The 20841-nt window shown below is 40.0% G+C and overlaps 1 pseudogene across 1 annotated transcript in view; it reads left to right on the forward strand.

Annotated features, from left to right (window-relative positions):
- The window catches only part of Dcdc1-ps1 (doublecortin domain containing 1, pseudogene 1), a 411937-nt pseudogene that overhangs the window by 113943 nt on the left and 277153 nt on the right, over positions 1-20841 (forward strand). Inside the window, 1 exon segment of the transcript NR_175340.2 lies at positions 18297-18319. The product of NR_175340.2 is annotated as a doublecortin domain containing 1, pseudogene 1 (transcript).

Here is a 20841-nt window from a genome sequence, read left to right on the forward strand (position 1 = left end):
AATCTCATTTGTTGGCTGTAACATTATTTCATTAGTGACTAGCATCCTACTTAGAAAGTCCTTGCCTATACCTAAATTCTGACATGTCTCATAGTACAAAGTTCCATTGCCTACCCAAAAGTTGCCTTCAAGACAAATTCAAAGATCACGCCTTCCAATTAAAGTTGTCAGACTTTGGATCTGCCTTGGATAATATTACATTTAAGTGACAATGTATCGTGAGCAATGCTTAGCTCCATGGCAACCCTTATCTGTGTGCTTAAGGGATATGAGCATATTATTGAACAGCTTCCTGAAGTATGGAGAAAGGTCTTGTCAGTTTTCATTTTGATGATGTCGACAGAATAGATCACGGCTGTATACTTTGTGGAATAATTTCACATACACCATGTCAGCTAGTCCTCCTTGTATCAATTAGTAGACATGATGGGATCAGCTCAATGTCATTAGTAAGTATTGGAGGGTCACTTCAGCATTAAATGCTGTGACCAGCACTGAACTTTATACTCTTTCCACTTCATTGACTTTGGAAAAACTTTTGAAATACTCAAGACATATCTTAGAGGAAGCAGGTTTGTTTTATGTACCCTGAGATATAATAATATATTTGATTTCTGCTCATGCGTCTTGAAACATAGTTTCTAAACCTTGTAATATCCCCAATAATAGAAGTGACAGGAATTTCTTACATGTTTGAACTTAGCGCTGAGGTCTTCCTGTGAGGGTTTCTAGGATTTTATTATTCTGGAGTGAAGGTGTCTCACGTATGCCATGGAGATACCTTATAGCTGTGCTTCCTAGAGGGGGTTGGACCAGCAAGGCCAAGGCATGTCGGGAAGTTCAGACTTATATCTTTAAATGAAATGTCTACCCTAACCCCTAGATGTTATATTCTGCTTCTCCTCTAGCAGTGCCTGAGCACTGGGAATACCATCTCAGGGAGGACAAAGTGAAATCTGGGACTGGGTGGGGTCCATAATCCCTGTTTCCTTTTGGGGCATTGGAGCACTGCTGTACCCAAGACTGGAAGAAGAGAGCAGGGCCTGGATGAGCAGGATCCCCTCATCCAGGGATGAGTGAGTGGTTGGGAGTGAGTGCCAGCAGGGAGGGAAAAGAGAGGCCTTCAGGAGTCTTAGTGTTGCAGCTTTTTTAGGTGTAGGCTTTTCCCATAGTGATCTCTAATGAAGCAGCTCTCTGAGATGATCTTTGCTTGATCATAGCGTCTCATTGGGGGTGGATTTGAATGCATACACGTTATTAGTGGTGAACCAGAGATTTATAAATTTGGGGAAGGGTGTGAGAGTATCCAGGAAGAGAAGGTCATTGAATGAATTTTTCAATCAGCTGAATGTTAACTGCTATGTGGTGTTCTGTCTCTATAAAATGGTCAAAAAAAAAAAAGCACAAATCTGAGTAAAATTGATTTAACACATATGCTAGCCAAACCAGCTACATTTTAAATCAAGTTTAAAAGTTTATAATATTTGTTGTTAAATATTTCTCCTGGAAAGTTTTTATATTTTATTTTCATCTTTCTCTCTTAAATGTAGTGAATGTGTTTGAATGTTCCCAAAATGTTTGAATGTTTTGGGAACACACAAATATGAAAATAATCTTGAGACTGTCTGTGGTGACAGGAGATCTTTCCATCTCTGTGATTCAGAAAGCTGATGAATAGAGGAACTCACAGTTAGTAGCTGGAAGTGAGGAGTAATATAGACTCAGAGCTTTCTAAACTGGCATGGCACAGAAAAAAATCACATACTGAGGAGTAAAAGTTTTCAATCCATTAAAGGTATCCATGAAAATTTAACGTGCTGTTCAAAACAAGAGATACTCATATTTCAAAGCATGCTTAAATGGACCATTAACTAATGCACTTTAATAATTTAATTACGTCCTACCTACAACAACTTGGGTAGGTTGTTATATATTTATATGTGTGTGTCTATTTTGTTCATGTGTACTAATGTACACGTGTGTGTGTGCATGCATGTATACATAGAAGACATAGGGCAACTTTGGTTTTATGTATTTGCATGAGTGCATGTGTATCTGTGTGTGTTCAGATACATGTGTGTGGGGGTGCATGTGCACATGGAGGCCATAGGACAACTTTGGGTATCATGCTTAGAAACAGCTGTATACTTCCTTTGAGACTCTCTTCACTGTCCCGGATCTTAGCCATTAGGTTAGATTATCAAGCTGACAAACCAGGGGTCCATCTATGTCTACCTCTTTTGTGATCAATTACAAGCTTGTGTCACCAAATTGGGCATTTTTATAAATATTCTGGGAGGTGGATCATACAAACTCATGCTTGTGACACAAGCACAGAGCTATCCTCTAGCCCTTGGTTGGATTACTCTTCCTTCTTTTCAAGTTACTATCTTTTAGCTGTCTAAAAAAGAATGTGTGTGTGTGTGTGTGTGTGTGTGTGTGTGTGTGTGTGTGTATTAAAAGAATGAGATATTCTATGGAGTTAACTACTGCGATTTCATAGTTTAGGTAAATTCAGTGATACTTATTGAAAACTAAGGGCGTTCCAAGATTCTAGGTAAGCCTGTTCAGCTAAATTAAATTATTTATTTTCTGTGTATTTATTTCCATGACACATTGTCCAGCCTAAGTGGGTGCCTGAGGGCAAATTGAAAACCATTTGATGTATGCAAGTCAAAGATAGAATAATATTAAATTTAATGAAATGAAGGATATAACAATATAACTGTCAGACAGCTTGAAATTCATTTATGGGTATGAAAGGAATCTTGTTTTACACAATCGTATGAAAATGAGAAACTTCTGTTTGATAAAATGTAGCATAAATAATGGGCCTAATTGTACTATACCTCCATTAGTGAGTCCAGGGTGAAAGAATGCCGTAGACTGCTTTCTCAGTTTTTACTCCCTTAAAATTCTTCCTTACTTTATTACTTTTGTATCTGTCTTTGTAATGCAAATCCACATTCTGTAGTTTATTATAAAAACAAAAGATTTTTACCAATATAAAATCATACTGTAATAGCAGTGTGGTTTCGTCCAAGTAAACAGTTTACTCTTGATCCACATGGTCAGTGGGCGCATGTTCTTCTCTTTGAGGGCTGAGTGGTGTGATAATTATATCCAAGGTTCCCTTTTGTCCCCACAGACGCATGCTTTTAGAAGTTCATCATTTTCTGGCATCTTATTGTTATTAGAATGTATGATTGAGAAAGGCCTTCATTATAACCCCATTTTATGCTTTTTATACAAAGTCAGGAGGTAGACAGTTTAACGATGAAATTTATTGTCCACACAGACTCATAATTTAATAGTAAATGACACTTATAAGAAACCTGTAGTTCTTTCAAAATCGAACATAACTTTATATAATTTGAGTGATCCTAGAATTTTTAGACGGAAGGTAATAATTTTTTTCTAAAGACAATAGGTAAGACAAGTCTGGTTGATAAAAGGTATCATCTTGAATTTGAAGTTTAGATAATAGAAAATATATAATTTAAAATTTTACTAAGAAATATAATACAAATCAATAATTGAAGTACATTTGTATCCCTCAGATACTTTGTACCCATTTTATGATGGAAATCTGTCAGTCTGATGGCCAGGTTTCCTTATTCACTTATTTTCTCTTCTATCAGTTTCTCTTTATTAATGTTATATAAACTGAAATATGACAAATGAATTTCTCACAGAAGAGTAAGTCTTTTCAGAGATTATGAGCCTTCCAACAATATCTATCTAGAGTGATTAATTAGATCAATTGAAATGTCTATAAGCTTAATTCTTTAGGCTACAATCTGACAATGGTGCACACAGGGAATATATTTAGTGAAACAAAAGTTTCCCTAAGACAATCTTTAATTTAAAATAAGTCGCTTCCTGGTTGCTGCCGCTGCAGAGAGCCCCTGGGCAGCACCCCACGAGCGAACCTGAGCCTCGGGACCACAGGTAAGACCAAATTTTCTGCTGCAAGAAAGCTGCCTGGTGAGCTTGGGACACACGGAAGCAGAATTTCTCTAGGACCGGGCACGTTCTGTGTTTACCAGAAGTCCCACACCCGCGGATCCCGGCCCGCAGCAGCTCTCTGCTCCCAGACCCGGTGAGAGAGAGACCCAACCGCCTGGTCAGGTGGGCACTCCTGAGGCTGCAGAGCGGAAGAGACCACCAACACTGCTCACCCCTGCCCACATCCCTGGCCCAAGAGGAAACTGTATAAGGCCTCTGGGCTCCCGTGGGGGAGGGCCCAGGAGCAGCAGGACCCCGCCGGAACCTGAGGGAAACAGACCTGATAAACAGTTCTCTGCACCCAAATCCCGTGGGAGGGAGAGCTAAACCTTCAGAGAGGCAGACAAGCCTGGGAAACCAGAAGAGACTGCTCCCTGCACACACATCTCGGACGCCAGAGGAAAAAGCCAAAGACCATCTGGAACCCTGGTGCACTGAAGCTCCCGGAAGGGGCGGCACAGGTCTTCCTGGTTGCTGCCGCTGCAGAGAGCCCCTGGGCAGCACCCCACGAGCAAACCTGAGCCTCAGGACCACAGGTAAGACCAAATTTTCTGCTGCAAGAAAGCTGCCTGGTGAACTCAAGACACAGGCCCACAGGAACAGCTGAAGACCTGTAGAGAGGAAAAACTACACGCCCGAAAGCAGAACACTCTGTCCCCATAACTGACTGAAAGAGAGGAAAACAGGTCTACAGCACTCCTGACACACAGGCTTATAGGACAGTCTAGCCACTGTCAGAAATAGCAGAACAAAGTAACACTAGAGATAATCTGATGGCGAGAGGCAAGCGCAGGAACCCAAGCAACAGAAACCAAGACTACATGCCATCATCGGAGCCCAATTCTCCCACCAAAACAAACATGGAATATCCAAACACACCAGAAAAGCAAGATCTAGTTTCAAAATCATATTTGATCATGATGCTGGAGGACTTCAAGAAAGACATGAACACACTTAGGGAAGCACAGGAAAACATTAATAAACAAGTAAAAGCCTACAGAGAGGAATCACAAAAATCCCTGAAAGAATTCCAGGAAAACACAATCAAACAGTTGAAGGAATTAAAAATGGAAATAGAAGCAATCAAGAAAGAACACATGGAAACAACCCTGGATATAGAAAACCAAAAGAAGAGACAAGGAGCTGTAGATACAAGCTTCACCAACAGAATACAAGAGATGGAAGAGAGAATCTCAGGAGCAGAAGATTCCATAGAAATCATTGACTCAACTGTCAAAGATAATGTAAAGCGGAAAAAGCTACTGGTCCAAAACATACAGGAAATCCAGGACTCAATGAGAAGATCAAACCTAAGGATAATAGGTATAGAAGAGAGTGAAGACTCCCAGCTCAAAGGACCAGTAAATATCTTCAACAAAATCATAGAAGAAAACTTCCCTAACCTAAAAAAAGAGATACCCATAGACATACAAGAAACCTACAGAACTCCAAATAGATTGGACCAGAAAAGAAACACCTCCCGTCACATAATTGTCAAAACACCAAACGCACAAAATAAAGAAAGAATATTAAAAGCAGTAAGGGAAAAAGGTCAAGTAACATATAAAGGGAGACCTATCAGAATCACACCAGACTTCTCGCCAGAAACTATGAAGGCCAGAAGATCCTGGACTGATGTCATACAGACCCTAAGAGAACACAAATGCCAGCCCAGGTTACTGTATCCAGCAAAACTCTCAATTAACATTGATGGAGAAACCAAGATATTCCATGACAAAACCAAATTTACACAATATCTTTCTACAAATCCAGCACTACAAAGGATAATAAATGGTAAAGCCCAACATAAGGAGGCAAGCTATACCCTAGAAGAAGCAAGAAACTAATCGTCTTGGCAACAAAACAAAGAGAATGAAAGCACACAAACATAACCTCACATCCAAATATGAATATAACGGGAAGCAATAATCACTATTCCTTAATATCCCTCAATATCAATGGCCTCAACTCCCCAATAAAAAGACATAGATTAACAAACTGGATACGCAACGAGGACCCTGCATTCTGCTGCCTACAGGAAACACAACTCAGAGACAAAGACAGACACTACCTCAGAGTGAAAGGCTGGAAAACAACTTTCCAAGCAAATGGTCAGAAGAAGCAAGCTGGAGTAGCCATTCTAATATCAAATAAAATCAATTTCCAACTAAAAGTCATCAAAAAAGATAAGGAAGGACACTTCATATTCATCAAAGGAAAAATCAACCAAGATGAACTCTCAATCCTAAATATCTATGCCCCAAATACAAGGGCACCTACATACGTAAAAGAAACCTTACTAAAGCTCAAAACACACATTGCACCTCACACAATAATAGTGGGAGATTTCAACACCCCACTCTCATCAATGGACAGATCATGGAAACAGAAATTAAACAGTGATGTCAACAGACTAAGAGAAGTCATGAGCCAAATGGACTTAACGGATATTTATAGAACATTCTATCCTAAAGCAAAAGGATATACCTTCTTCTCAGCTCCTCATGGTACTTTCTCCAAAATTGACCATATAATTGGTCAAAAAACGGGCCTCAACAGGTACAGAAAGATAGAAATAATCCCATGCGTGCTATCGGACCACCACGGCCTAAAACTGGTCTTCAATAACAATAAGGGAAGAATGCCCACATATACGTGGAAATTGAACAATGCTCTACTCAATGATAACCTGGTCAAGGAAGAAATAAAGAAAGAAATTAAAAACTTTTTAGAATTTAATGAAAATGAAGATACAACATACCCAAACTTATTGGACACAATGAAAGCTGTGCTAAGAGGAAAACTCATAGCGCTGAGTGCCTGCAGAAAGAAACAGGAAAGAGCATATGTCAGCAGCTTGACAGCACACCTAAAAGCTCTAGAACAAAAAGAAGCAAATACACCCAGGAGGAGTAGAAGGCAGGAAATAATCAAACTCAGAGCTGAAATCAACCAAGTAGAAACAAAAAGGACCATAGAAAGAATCAACAGAACCAAAAGTTGGTCCTTTGAGAAAATCAACAAGATAGATAAACCCTTAGCCAGACTAACGAGAGGACACAGAGAGTGTGTCCAAATTAACAAAATCAGAAATGAAAAGGGAGACATAACTACAGATTCGGAGGAAATTCAAAAAATCATCAGATCTTACTATAAAAACCTATATTCAACAAAATTTGAAAATCTTCAGGAAATGGACAATTTCCTAGACAGATACCAGGTATCGAAGTTAAATCAGGAACAGATAAACCAGTTAAACAACCCCATAACTCCTAAGGAAATAGAAGCAGTCATTAAAGGTCTCCCAACCAAAAAGAGCCCATGTCCCGACGGGTTTAGTGCAGAATTCTATCAAACCTTCATAGAAGACCTCATACCAATATTATCCAAACTATTCCACAAAATTGAAACAGATGGAGCCCTACCGAATTCCTTCTACGAAGCCACAATTACTCTTATACCTAAACCACACAAAGACACAACAAAGAAAGAGAACTTCAGACAAATTTCCCTTATGAATATCGACGCAAAAATACTCAATAAAATTCTGGCAAACCGAATTCAAGAGCACATCAAAACAATCATCCACCATGATCAAGTAGGCTTCATCCCAGGCATGCAGGGATGGTTTAATATACGGAAAACCATCAACGTGATCCATTATATAAACAAAGTGAAAGAACAGAACCACATGATCATTTCATTAGATGCTGAGAAAGCATTTGACAAAATTCAACACCCCTTCATGATAAAAGTCCTGGAAAGAATAGGAATTCAAGGCCCATACCTAAACATAGTAAAAGCCATATATAGCAAACCAGTTGCTAACATTAAACTAAATGGAGAGAAACTTGAAGCAATCCCACTAAAATCAGGGACTAGACAAGGCTGCCCACTCTCTCCCTACTTATTCAATATAGTTCTTGAAGTTCTAGCCAGAGCAATCAGACAACAAAAGGAGATCAAAGGGATACAGATCGGAAAAGAAGAGGTCAAAATATCACTATTTGCAGATGACATGATAGTATATTTAAGTGATCCCAAAAGTTCCACCAGAGAACTACTAAAGCTGATAAACAACTTCAGCAAAGTGGCTGGGTATAAAATTAACTCAAATAAATCAGTTGCCTTCCTCTATACAAAAGAGAAACAAGCCGAGAAAGAAATTAGGGAAACGACACCCTTCATAATAGACCCAAATAATATAAAGTACCTCGGTGTGACTTTAACCAAGCAAGTAAAAGATCTGTACAATAAGAACTTCAAGACACTGAGGAAAGAAATTGAAGAAGACCTCAGAAGATGGAAAGATCTCCCATGCTCATGGATTGGCAGGATTAATATAGTAAAAATGGCCATTTTACCAAAAGCAATCTACAGATTCAATGCAATCCCCATCAAAATACCAATCCAATTCTTCAAAGAGTTAGACAGAACAATTTGCAAATTCATCTGGAATAACAAAAAACCCAGGATAGCTAAAGCTATCCTCAACAATAAAAGGACTTCAGGGGGAATCACTATCCCTGAACTCAAGCAGTATTACAGAGCAATAGTGATAAAAACTGGATGGTATTGGTACAGAGACAGACAGATAGACCAATGGAATAGAATTGAAGACCCAGAAATGAACCCACACACCTATGGTCACTTGATTTTTGACAAAGGAGCCAAAACCATCCAATGGAAAAAAGATACCATTTTCAGCAAATGGTGCTGGTTCAACTGGAGGGCAACATGTAGAAGAATGCAGATCGATCCATGCTTATCACCCTGTACAAAGCTTAAGTCCAAGTGGATCAAGGACCTCCACATCAAACCAGACACACTCAAACTAATAGAAGAAAAACTAGGGAAGCATCTGGAACACATGGGCACTGGAAAAAATTTCCTGAACAAAACACCAATGGCTTATGCTCTAAGATCAAGAATCGACAAATGGGATCTCATAAAACTGCAAAGCTTCTGTAAGGCAAAGGACACTGTGGTTAGGACAAAACGGCAACCAACAGATTGGGAAAAGATCTTTACCAATCCTACAACAGATAGAGGCCTTATATCCAAAATATACAAAGAACTCAAGAAGTTAGACCGCAGGGAAACAAATAACCCTATTAAAAAATGGGGTTCAGAGCTAAACAAAGAATTCACAGCTGAGGAATGCCGAATGGCTGAGAAACACCTAAAGAAATGTTCAACATCTTTAGTCATAAGGGAAATGCAAATCAAAACAACCCTGAGATTTCACCTCACACCAGTGCGATTGGCTAAGATCAAAAACTCAGGTGACAGCAGATGCTGGCGAGGATGTGGAGAAAGAGGAACACTCCTCCATTGTTGGTGGGATTGCAGACTGGTAAAACCATTCTGGAAATCAGTCTGGAGGTTCCTCAGAAAATTGGACATTGAACTGCCTGAGGATCCAGCTATACCTCTCTTGGGCATATACCCAAAAGATGCCTCAACATATAAAAGAGACACGTGCTCCACTATGTTCATCGCAGCCTTATTTATAATAGCCAGAAACTGGAAAGAACCCAGATGCCCTTCAACAGAGGAATGGATACAGAAAATGTGGTACATCTACACAATGGAATATTACTCAGCTATCAAAAACAACGAGTTTATGAAATTCGTAGGCAAATGGTTGGAACTGGAAAATATCATCCTGAGTGAGCTAACCCAATCACAGAAAGACATACATGGTATGCACTCATTGATAAGTGGCTATTAGCCCAAATGCTTGAATTACCCTAGATCCCTAGAACAAACGAAACTCAAGACGGATGATCAAAATGTGAATGCTTCACTCCTTCTTTAAATGAGGAAAAAGAATACCCTTGGCAGGGAAGGGAGAGGCAAAGATTAAAACAGAGACTGAAGGAACACCCATTCAGAGCCTGCCCCACATGTGGCCCATACATATACAGCCACCCAATTAGACAAGATGGATGAAGCAAAGAAGTGCAGACCGACAGGAGCCGGATGTAGATCGCTCCTGAGAGACACAGCCAGAATACAGCAAATATAGAGGCGAATGCCAGCAGCAAACCACTGAACTGAGAATAGGTCCCCTATTGAAGGAATCAGAGAAAGAACTGGAAGAGCTTGAAGGGGCTCGAGACCCCAAAAGTACAACAATGCCAAGCAACCAGAGCTTCCAGGGACTAAGCCACTACCTAAAGACTATACATGGACTGACCCTGGACTCTGACCCCATAGGTAGCAATGAATATCCTAGTAAGAGCACCAGTGGAAGGGGAAGCCCTGGGTCCTGCTAAGACTGAACCCCCAGTGAACTAGTCTATGGGGGGAGGGCGGCAATGGGGGGAGGGTTGGGAGGGGAACACCCATAAGGAAGGGGAGGGGGGAGGGGGATGTTTGCCCGGAAACCGGGAAAGGGAATAACACTCGAAATGTATATAAGAAATACTCAAGTTAATAAAATAAGTCTGGTGGTCATTGATGGTTTTGGCTAGATTCTAGGTATTGCATGATTAAATAAGGAAGTCCATCGTGATGGAGTAGGCTGTGTGAGAAGTCCTGACCAGTAAGTTTTAAGTTGAAATAATGTTTGCTTAGGGATTTCCTTGTGACTGATGGGGATAGTTATGTGCTCCATCCATTTCTGCTCTACAGTGAATACATGTGATGTGTGCAATCAGTCTGAGATGGAGGGGCAGGCTGTTATAATGTCAGGATTGGAAAGCTATGGAATGTGCCAAATCTTGTCTACAACTTGTTTATAAGCTTCAAAGAATCACAGCCTGCCTACTTGTTTACTCTGTATTGTCTATAACTCCTTTCATCCTCGACCCAATTGAGTTCAACAAAATCTATGCCAGAAAAATTAAAACCTGAACATTTTTTTACATGAAACCTTACAGGAAAACCTTATCGATTTCTATTCCAGTGACATATCTGATGTTTTGTTTTACCTATTGTTTGGTGCCATGAAGATTAAAGTATAGAATTGTCTTATCAGGATGCTAATGTTTCTCGCCCTACCTTTATCTAAACTTAGATGTTGATTCTTTTTATCCTTACATCGTCTGTCCAAGTAAAACTAAGTGTTTAATAGGCTACAAAATTATTTGCTTCTTAGGAGTGCCAGCATTGGACTTCATAGTGTGTGAATGGGACGGGTAGAAGAAATGTCATAGTTCATAGTATAGATTTTAAATTCATTATTCTTTTTGTCTACAAGTGAACAGAATTCGAGGACTATCATCTTTCGAAAATCAAAGTGTAGGTTTTTCACATCAAGTGAGAGGACAGAGTGTTCAAAATGTCCTCATTAAATCTTGAAGCCATGCTGACTCTGCTCAGTCATCCATTTTGCATTTTTCCTTTCCCTGGAAGCTTCAACATCAACACAGACTCCTTAGGGAATAAAAATGCCAGCAGTTCCAGCTCTCAGAGTTTCAGAATCAAGAGATGAGATGAAGAATTTACAACTGACTCCCAGAAAAACATGCTCTCTTCCTCACTAGTCAGGCCAAAGTGAAGAAAGTGTGAGGTCCAGGATGACCCCAGCACACACTGCTGGCAATGACAGCTGTGCACGGCTCAGTCTAGCCTTGGCTACCTTCCATCTGGGCTGCTGGGCTAGCTTCCAGGATGGGCATCATTTCCCCTCTTCCTTGGACAAACTCAGTGCTTCCTACTTTCAGAAGCAGATCTTTCAAGGTTTGAGTAGTGTGATTTTCCCTTACAAATGGACATGAAAAGACCTCATAATACAGCTTCCAACACATCTCTCACTACTTTTTTTGTCCTATTGTACTAGAACCTCAGGCATCCTGCACTTTCCTTCCTCAAGGCTTATCTTCTGCTATCTCTACTACAGGAAAGACAAGTGTGTCCTAACCCAAGACTCTTCTCTTTAAGGTACAGATTGTAAGCTCTTTGCTGGAGCCTTTCATGGCATTTGCAGCCTTCAAGTTTGGCAGTGATTGGCACCCACATGTTTTCTGTTTGCACACATGTGTGATCCCCCTAACTATGCTACGAACTCCATGGAATAGCATTTCTAAATCCACTGCCATCTAGTATGACGCTTTGTGAGCAGTAATATATGTTGAATAAGTAAGTGGATGAGTAACCCATGAGTTATAACACAGTAGTGTGAGCTATGCGACTCTGATCTGGGTGTTACCTTTCCAGACATATGTTTTGAGGTATGGGTCTTACAGCAAATAGGTGGTCTTTTTGTTTGAACCACCATACTCCAGGCTCCCTTTACAGAACTTGTAGTATCTACACCCTCTTTTTCCCCATAGGCATAAGAATCTTCACTTGCTTCTTTTATTCCCCATTCTTATTTTTTTATTGTCTTTGTCCAACCAATGACAGAGAGCAAAAAGATTCTTCATAATTATTTAATTCTTATAATATAGCATTAAATTATATACACATATATTTATTCCTTACAACAATACATGAATGGTTACCATTACTAATTCCACATAAGAAGAATGAACCTAAGGGATGTTAACTAAATCCCTTAAGTTATAGTACTACATGGCTACAAAGCAAAGGAGCTGGGAGCTACAGTCTGTCTGCGATTTGTAAATGATTGCTTCCTCAGTTTTCCGTCATTTGTTCTCATTTTAAAAGCTGAGTCCAGTCGTCTTTTACATGTCTATCACTTGTGTCATACACATTTAAGCACTGAGTACTACAACATTCTAGGTAATAACAAGACCCTCGGTAAAAATACACAAAAGAGCTATAAAATTATGTTCCATATAAAGGACTTATGATTTAGTTGGCCCCAGAAAAAACACAAATATCAAATAGGCAATGCAGGACATCAAAGTTAAGTTCTAAATTGGTCAGTGCCAACAAGTCAAAATTAATAGATTGTCAGCGTTAAAGCAAGGGAATCTTAGGCCATAGATTGTCAGAGTTAAAGCAAGGGAATCTTAGGCCATTGTACTTGTTTGCAGTTGAATCGTTTGACTTACAGGGAAGGGCTACTGTGGACTACAGCAGCAGTGCCACCAAAGGGGGTTAAGGAGAGTGGAGGGTGAGAGCTCAGTACCTTCAAAGCATGATTCCTAAAGAGGGAAGAACTTGATTTCAAACACAAAGATGGTCAAATTATATGGGGTGGGGAGAGATTGTTCACAGATATGTGTGCATGAGCAGTTGAGTGAGGACATAAATGTTTTCATGAACTGTGTTGTGCCCTTATTCACTGATGTATTTCAACTACTAGTTAGTGACGATGGTTGTCCTTTTTTGAAACAATGCCTAAACCTCACTCATATTGATTGGATAATAACCATTTGAGGTTGGCATTGGTCTTCAAAGTCATTTTTAAAGTAATCTGTATTACAAAAAGTCACACATGATTTTTAATATGACCATGGGATTAGGAATATGGAAGCAAATGGATATAATGTCTTCCCACACCACCATTCGGTAGAGTAAATTTATAAAGAAGAGTTAAATGTGACCAAGGGTCTTCAGTCAGCACTCGATAGACAGCAAAATGATGCAGCTAGAGATACGGTTCTGAGAAGAGATGAGATGGATGGATAAGAAGGGGAATTAGAAGGATTGCTTAGAAAGCAATTAGAGTAATTATGGATTAGGAGGTTGAAATCTTGCTTAGGGTGGTTTTCTGGAAGTAGAATGAAAGTTGTAATCTGAGAGTTTTCACAAAGGCTTGCTGATTGGTAGTCTAAAGGATGGAGAAAAAGAAAACCCCAAGAAATTAAACTCCAGGTCCTTGATAACTACAAGATTGCCTTGCTAAATCTTTTTAGGGTAATAATTGCTATATGATGCTGTAGCATTTTTGAAAACTCATATTCAAATTTAAATAAGTCAACATTTAATATGGATGAAAATTTTCCCAATATCAAAATTCTATATGGGTATGAAGGAGTACTATTTTCTGTCAATATAGTTAAGTGTGTGTCCAATAATTTCTTGTATTTATGCTTCAACAAATGCACTTTTCCTTTTTCCAGTCCCCATGTCTAATCACTAAAGGGGTGAAATATAGTTGCATAGCTCTAATTTCCTATTTTATGATGTGTTCCACGGGCTATCTTAGTATGGCATTCGACTACAATATCAGGCTGTATCTCACTGTGGTTTAATTTACTAGGCTGGAATCAGGAAAGAATCAATGGTTGGCATTTTACGAGCTTACAGGGTTTAGGAATGAAGTTTCTGAGCTTCCCTGGCTCTCCACTCACCATTCAGAGGCAGTTTCTAAGGCTCTAAGCACTGCGTACAGGGTAAAGCACAGCAGGCATAAAGGCCTCTCCTGGTGTCCTGGCTTCACATTTACACCTCATTGACTAGTTGTGTAGGCTTAGAACAGACTGTTTCAGCTGGGCACATTGTCCAGGGTTCTAGTGGGGAGAAGGCCACATGGCCACTGAGACGGTACATTCTTTCTCTGGAAAAAAATCAAATTAGGCATCTACAGTGTCTCAGACATCTTCCCATGAATAAGACAACTATGATTCTGGTTGTTATGAAGCCTTGATGTGTCAGGAAGAAAAGACATGACATAAGCCATGACTCATACATACATACGTAATGGGAAACAAGTTAGCTAACACAGAAGAAAATCTTAGACATGATTTTATGTATTTTTGTAGCATTTTAAATTTGTTTTCATCTTATATTAATTTTTTGGTATACTGCATTAAATTACTTTGGAAAAAGTATGATTAAATAAAAAACATCCAATTTACAAATAAAACCAATAGCTCATATGTTACACAGTTTGCTTTTAATGTAATTTCTAGTCACTTAATAAAGTATCTTACCTTGGAGGGCTTTGAGCATTAGTCAAAATTAGAGACTAAAAAATTTTCCTTCCCTTGTCTCTTTATTTATTTATATTCTATTTTTACATTCACTTTAAATAATTTTTAGAATGCCCTACATTAGTTTTGCTATATTTTGCTTCATTCTGCTTCACAGTTATGGTGATAGACCTGTGAGGTTTAAGAGATGTTAATTGTGAGTCTGTATCTTGTACTGTTTAGATTGTTTTGAAGTTTTTCCCTCCTCTCTGAGTGCTACTGGGGACTAGGCCTTTAAAAGTGGTGTGGTCACTAAGAACATCCTCGAATATAACTGCAAACAACTGCCACATCTATAAATAACACAGAAATACAAGGAACATGAAAAGGAAGGCAGCATAATGATTCTTTCAAAATATCATAATTCCTCAACTACAAAGTTCAACAAAAGAAAAACAAGAAAATTGCCAAACAAAGTAGTAAAAGTGACCAGCAATCTCCAGGAGGATGCAAAGAAGCAGATGAGTGATTTAAGGAAACAAAACCAGGATCACGATAAGAAGCCGGCAATATAAAGGAGACAGTCAACTCTGGACAAAAACCCCAAAAGGAAAAGAAATTCTGCAAGGAAATTGAAATAAGGGGAAATTTATGGAAACCATGGATGGAAAACAGCATTAGAGTAGGTCAAATGCAGGAGGAATATCAGGGGTGGAAGGGAAGTTAGTACACACAGTGCACTCATAGGTCAGTAAAGAAGTGATGAACCGCACGGCCACTACACCCAAGAGACAAACTAAGAGCCTACAAAGTTGATGAAGGACGTAAGGTTTAAAAGAAAGCCCGGAGGATCTATTTAATAAAATCATAGCAGAAAATCCTAAATCTACACAACGATTTAGGTATCAAAACACAGCAGGTGTTTAGAACCCCAGAAACACATAACCAGAGAATCATCCTGATGATATAGTATCTTCTGAGATATCAACAGCACAAAGTAAAGAGACAACATGAAAACCTGTAAAGGAAAATGTTGACTTACCTCTTAAGGCAAAAAGAGATCTTATCAAGGATCCTATAAGCAACTCTATAAGCCCAGAAATCATAGAATGAGTAGTATTATAGGGCATGACATAATTACCAACCAAGATCTCTACATATAGCAAGGGTGTATGTTAAAGTTGATGAGAAATGATAACATTGCAAGAAAAGTACAAGCAAAAGCGGTTTGTTACTAACAAAGCTTTAAACAGTTAAAGGAGTACAGTGCAGAGAGAAGGATACCTTTCATGAGAGAAATAAATGGACAAAGGAGAGGTAGAATCAATAATGTCTAAAAATAGAAAAAAGTAATGGGGAGAGAGAGAGAGAGAGAGAGAGAGAGAGAGAGAGAGAGAGAGAGAGAGCACAAAAGCACATTGTGGTGATTTAAATTAAATTGTCCTCCACAGGTTCATATATTTGAACTAGTGAAATAGGACCAATAAGAAAGATGGAAGAAAAATTAAATAATTCAACCAACCATAAAGACATCACAAAGTTTCAAGAAGAATTTTTTCTTTCTGAAAGAACTTCAGGTACAAAAATGGAGAAGAGCCTGAGGAAAAGGAGATCCAGTGATCCATCCAAATTGGGATCCAGCTCAGGGGGAGGCCCTAAGCCCTGACACTATTACTGGTGTGACACTATCACTATTGTGTGCTTACAAACAGGGACCTTTCCTGACTGCCCTCCAAAAGGCCCAACAAGCAGCTGAAAGAGTCAGATACAGATATTTACATCCAACCAATGGAAAAAAGACCAGGGACTCCTGTGGTTGAATTAGGGAGAAGCTGGAAGATGCTGAAGAGAAGGCCAAATTCTACAGTTCCTATGGACCAGCAGTCTCAACTAAGAGATCTCTCGGATACTGGATCACCAACCAGGTAGCATACACCAGCTGATACGAGACCCCCAACACACATACAGCAGAGGACCTCCAGGTCTGAGTTCAATCAGAGAAGATGCACCTAACCCTCAAGAGACTGGAGGCCCCAGGAAGTGGGGAGGACTGGTGGGTGAGAGTTGGGTGGGGACATCCTCCTGGAGGCAGAGGAGAAGGTATGGAACGAGGAACTTTTAGAGGGTGGGCTGGAGGGGGATAAAGTCTGGACTGGATAAAAAGATCAAACAATAATATAAAATACCTCTCACAAGAGTAATCTTAAGTATGAAAATTATCAACTCACCAATAAAAAGATGCAGATTGACTCTACTAAAAATAATTATCCTGAGATACAGTTCAGACATCATAATTCCTGCCTTCAAGCACAAAGACCTGGGTTGGATCCTCAGAACCTCAAGAAAACAAGGCAAGGGTGGTAGCACATGTTTGTACCTCAGCCCTGGAGAGGTGGAGACAGGTGGCTCCCTCGGACTTACTAGACATCCAGGAGAACTACTTGGTGAGAGTTGGGCCTGTGAGAGATATTTTTTGTGAAAGCTAAGGTTGTAACCTTCTTCATACAGTGCAGAAATGCAGCCCACAGGTCTAGGTACGTCTCTTCACTATTCTGCCATCTACACAGATGTCACTGACTTAGCCAGATGCCGACAGTATTTGAGTAGTGAGAGTGGTGGACTTATCATATGGGTAAGACTGCCAATCTCTTTTTACTAGGGTCCCAGCTTACCTTTCTAAGTGAGACTTCAGCTTCATTCTTCTGTCTGGGAAGGAGGCTACTGCATAGCTGGACCTGCACAGCTAGACCTGTCTTTCTTCTCTTTTGTTTACTGGCCCGTTTCTCTACAGTTGTCTCTTCCTTTGTGAAGTTCCAAAGCTCTTTCTGTCTTTCCCCTCTGTGACAGTCTTACCAGGTGATGTGGAGGCAGCTTCTGACTAGCAACTTCAGGAAAGTTTTGTTTTTACACTTTTTAAATTAGTAAAATCAGAAAGGCTTGCATGGTTTCCTGTTACATTGGCAGCATTTAGTCAATTATGCATCCATGACATGTGAGATAATGTACTTAAGAGAACATGTTCCCTAAGAGAATCTGAGGCAGACATCTCTTGCAAAGATCCTTTAAATGATTCAGTGAGCAGATCAAGGAGAAAAACAGTCCCACACCTGCCAGGTTCAGGATAAGATTTTTCTGGCTTCAGACAGGTCTTGATCTCATTCTTGTTCTGGACTGGCTCCCTCAGTTTCATGGCTTTCCGGCCACACAGTGGTTTAGTTTACTTTGTTCATTTTTTCTTTTTATTTATTATTTTATTTATTTACATTTGCCTTCCAGGTCTCCCTTCTGCAAACTCTCCATTCCATCTCCCCTCCCCTTTGCCTCTAAGAGAGTCCTCCCCCTCCCCCATCCACTCCTGCCTCACCTCTCTAGCATCCCCCCTTCACAGGGGTAACAAGCCTCCACAGGACCAAGCACCTCTCCTCACATTGATACCAGATAAGTCAATTCTCTGCTACATACATAATGGGAGCCATGGACCAACTCATGTGTGCTCTTTGGTTGGTGGATTAGTCCCTGGGAGCTCTGAAGGGTCTGTTTAGTTTTCAAGAGGGTGAATCTGTTCCTTCCATTTCCCTTCCTCTTCCCATCCATGGCATCCTTTGCATGCCGCCTGTTCATAGACGTCAATGTGCTCTTCAGGGCCTTGATGAGATGTCTACTATCCAATCCTCTTTCCAGATTCCCACGTAGACTAAGAATGATCAAGTACTCAGCAACAGGCCAGAACTGAGGGGAAACCTAACTCCCTTGGCTTGGAAAAGGAGGGAGATGTGCTCTAGGTGAGACAGGACAGGAACATGTGACCCCTCACGAAAAATAGTGTGATTTCACAAACTAAGGGTATTCTTTATAGCAAACTCCTATATATAGATGAATATCTCAATGCCACCTGACCTGTGTGTAGGATCTGCTCCTGGAGTAAGAAGAAGCACAATCTCTGGGATGAAGTGTTCATGTTCCATCGAACAAACATTCACACAGTACCCGTCGACTACGTGTTCTGTAATCACAACAGTTTTGCTAAGGATCTGTGAATGAATGAAAAGGTTAGTTCACACTCACCCTGTTCCCAGCACCTTGCTCCCTCTCCCGAGTGTGTCGCTTAGCTTAATATGAACTTGATAATGTTTGAGCTGTCTCATCTGTAGTATTCAAAGTGGGTGTTATCATCCTCAATTTACAGGTAACAGAGAGCACAGCAGATGTCCAGTGTGTAGTTAGAGATTATTTTCTTCTGTAGGCTCTTGTCATTTACCTGAAAAAAATAATGTTAATGTCCTTAAGCTAATAAAAGAAGATGTAATAATAAAAATACTTAAATTCAGTTAAGGTACCCAGATGAGAAGGAGGAACATGGCTTTAATAGACCTTACAAAGACTGTGTCCAGCTCTCCCAGTGTTGGCTTCCCCTGTAGTCCACACTCCTCCTCTGCTTTGGCCAGATTTCTTTAACAAACAGCCATAGCTCTCTCCCTATGCCCCAGAAGGTTCCTATCTGCCTGGAACGCTTCACCTTCTCCTGTGACTCTGGCCCATTATTCCTCTTAGTGCTTGAATGTGCCTTTCTTAGACATCCTTCCAGCCTGTGTGGAGGATTCCTTTTTATACCTCATGGTTCTTTGTGGAACCTACCTGAAGTGCACTTAAGAAATTTTTGATGTCTTTGGCAGGGTCTTACAAAGTATCCCAGACTGAATTTCTTTTATTTCACAGTCCATCAGACTCCACAGTATCTGGGATTCCAGGCATGAGCCACAGCTCTAGGCTTAGATTATTCTTCTTTTAAAAATCCATGTCCTTAATGGGCTGGCATTTTCTTTACTGCATGCCAAGTACTTAGAAATGTCAGGTCTTATTATTCATTGAACAAAGGAAAGAATAAAAGGTCTGCTCCATGTAAGGCATAGGTATAGATGAGAAAAGAGTGGCTAGAAAAAGTGTGGTTCTTAATCATCATTAAAGAAGAATTGATGAGTGAGTAGAGAGGAAATGAGATGGGCTCTTGAAGTGGGAAGAATGCCTTATATCAGTATTTAAGTTATGAAATCATTTGCTTTCATTAGATACATTTGCATACATACTTTAACGATTTGAATGAATACTTGGCCCCTGATCAGTAGAACTGTTGTAGGAGGTGTGTCCCTGTTGGAGGAGGTGTGTCCCTGTTGGAGGAGGTGTGTCCCTGTTGGAGGAGGTGTGTCCCTGTTGGAGGAGGTGTGTCCCTGTTGGAGGAGGTGTGTCACTGTTGGAGGAGGTGTGTCCCTGTTGGAGGAGGTGTGTCCCTGTTGGAGGAGGTGTGTCACTGTTGGAGGAGGTGTGTCACTGTTGGAGGAGGTGTGTCCCTGTTGGAGGAGGTGTGTCACTGTTGGAGGAGGTGTGTCACAGTTGGAGGAGGTGTGTCCCTGTTGGAGGAGGTGTGTCCCTGTTGGAGGAGGTGTGTCACTGTTGGAGGAGGTGTGTCCCTGTTGGAGGAGGTGTGTCATGAGGAGTGGGCTTTTGGGGTTAAAAAGCCCATGATAGACTCCTCTCTTCTGCTTGTACATCAGATAGATCTCTCAAATACTGCCTCAGTGGCACACTTGCCTGCTTGTTGCCATGCTCCCTGTCACAATGGCCATGGGCTCTAGCTCTCTGAAGCTTCGAGCCCCCATAAGAAGTAACCAAGGCACATATATAAATACACATCTTCAAATTTTTATGTGACAAAATTTAATATTCAGAGAAAACAGGTATTTTAACTATACTTTTACAAGTACCTCATTTTATACAATCTTAGAGGAAATATTTAATTTTATTGGTTTATGTTTTGATTTGAATGGAAAAATTTGCTCATTGTTGAAACTTTAATCAACCAAAAAAATGTTGGTGTCCATCTGTATTAGAGTTCTATAGAGTAACAGAAATTATAGAACTAACCTCTCTCTCTCTCTCTCTCTCTCTCTCTCTCTGTGTGTGTATAGATATAGATATAGATATAGATATAGATATAGATATAGATATAGATATAGATATAGATATAGATATAGATATAGATATAGATATAGATATAGATATG

The sequence above is a fragment of the Rattus norvegicus genome, chromosome 3, assembly GCF_021556685.1.
Source record: "Rattus norvegicus strain SHRSP/BbbUtx chromosome 3, alternate assembly SHRSP_T2T, whole genome shotgun sequence".
In the NCBI taxonomy this organism is placed as follows: Eukaryota; Metazoa; Chordata; class Mammalia; order Rodentia; family Muridae; genus Rattus; species Rattus norvegicus.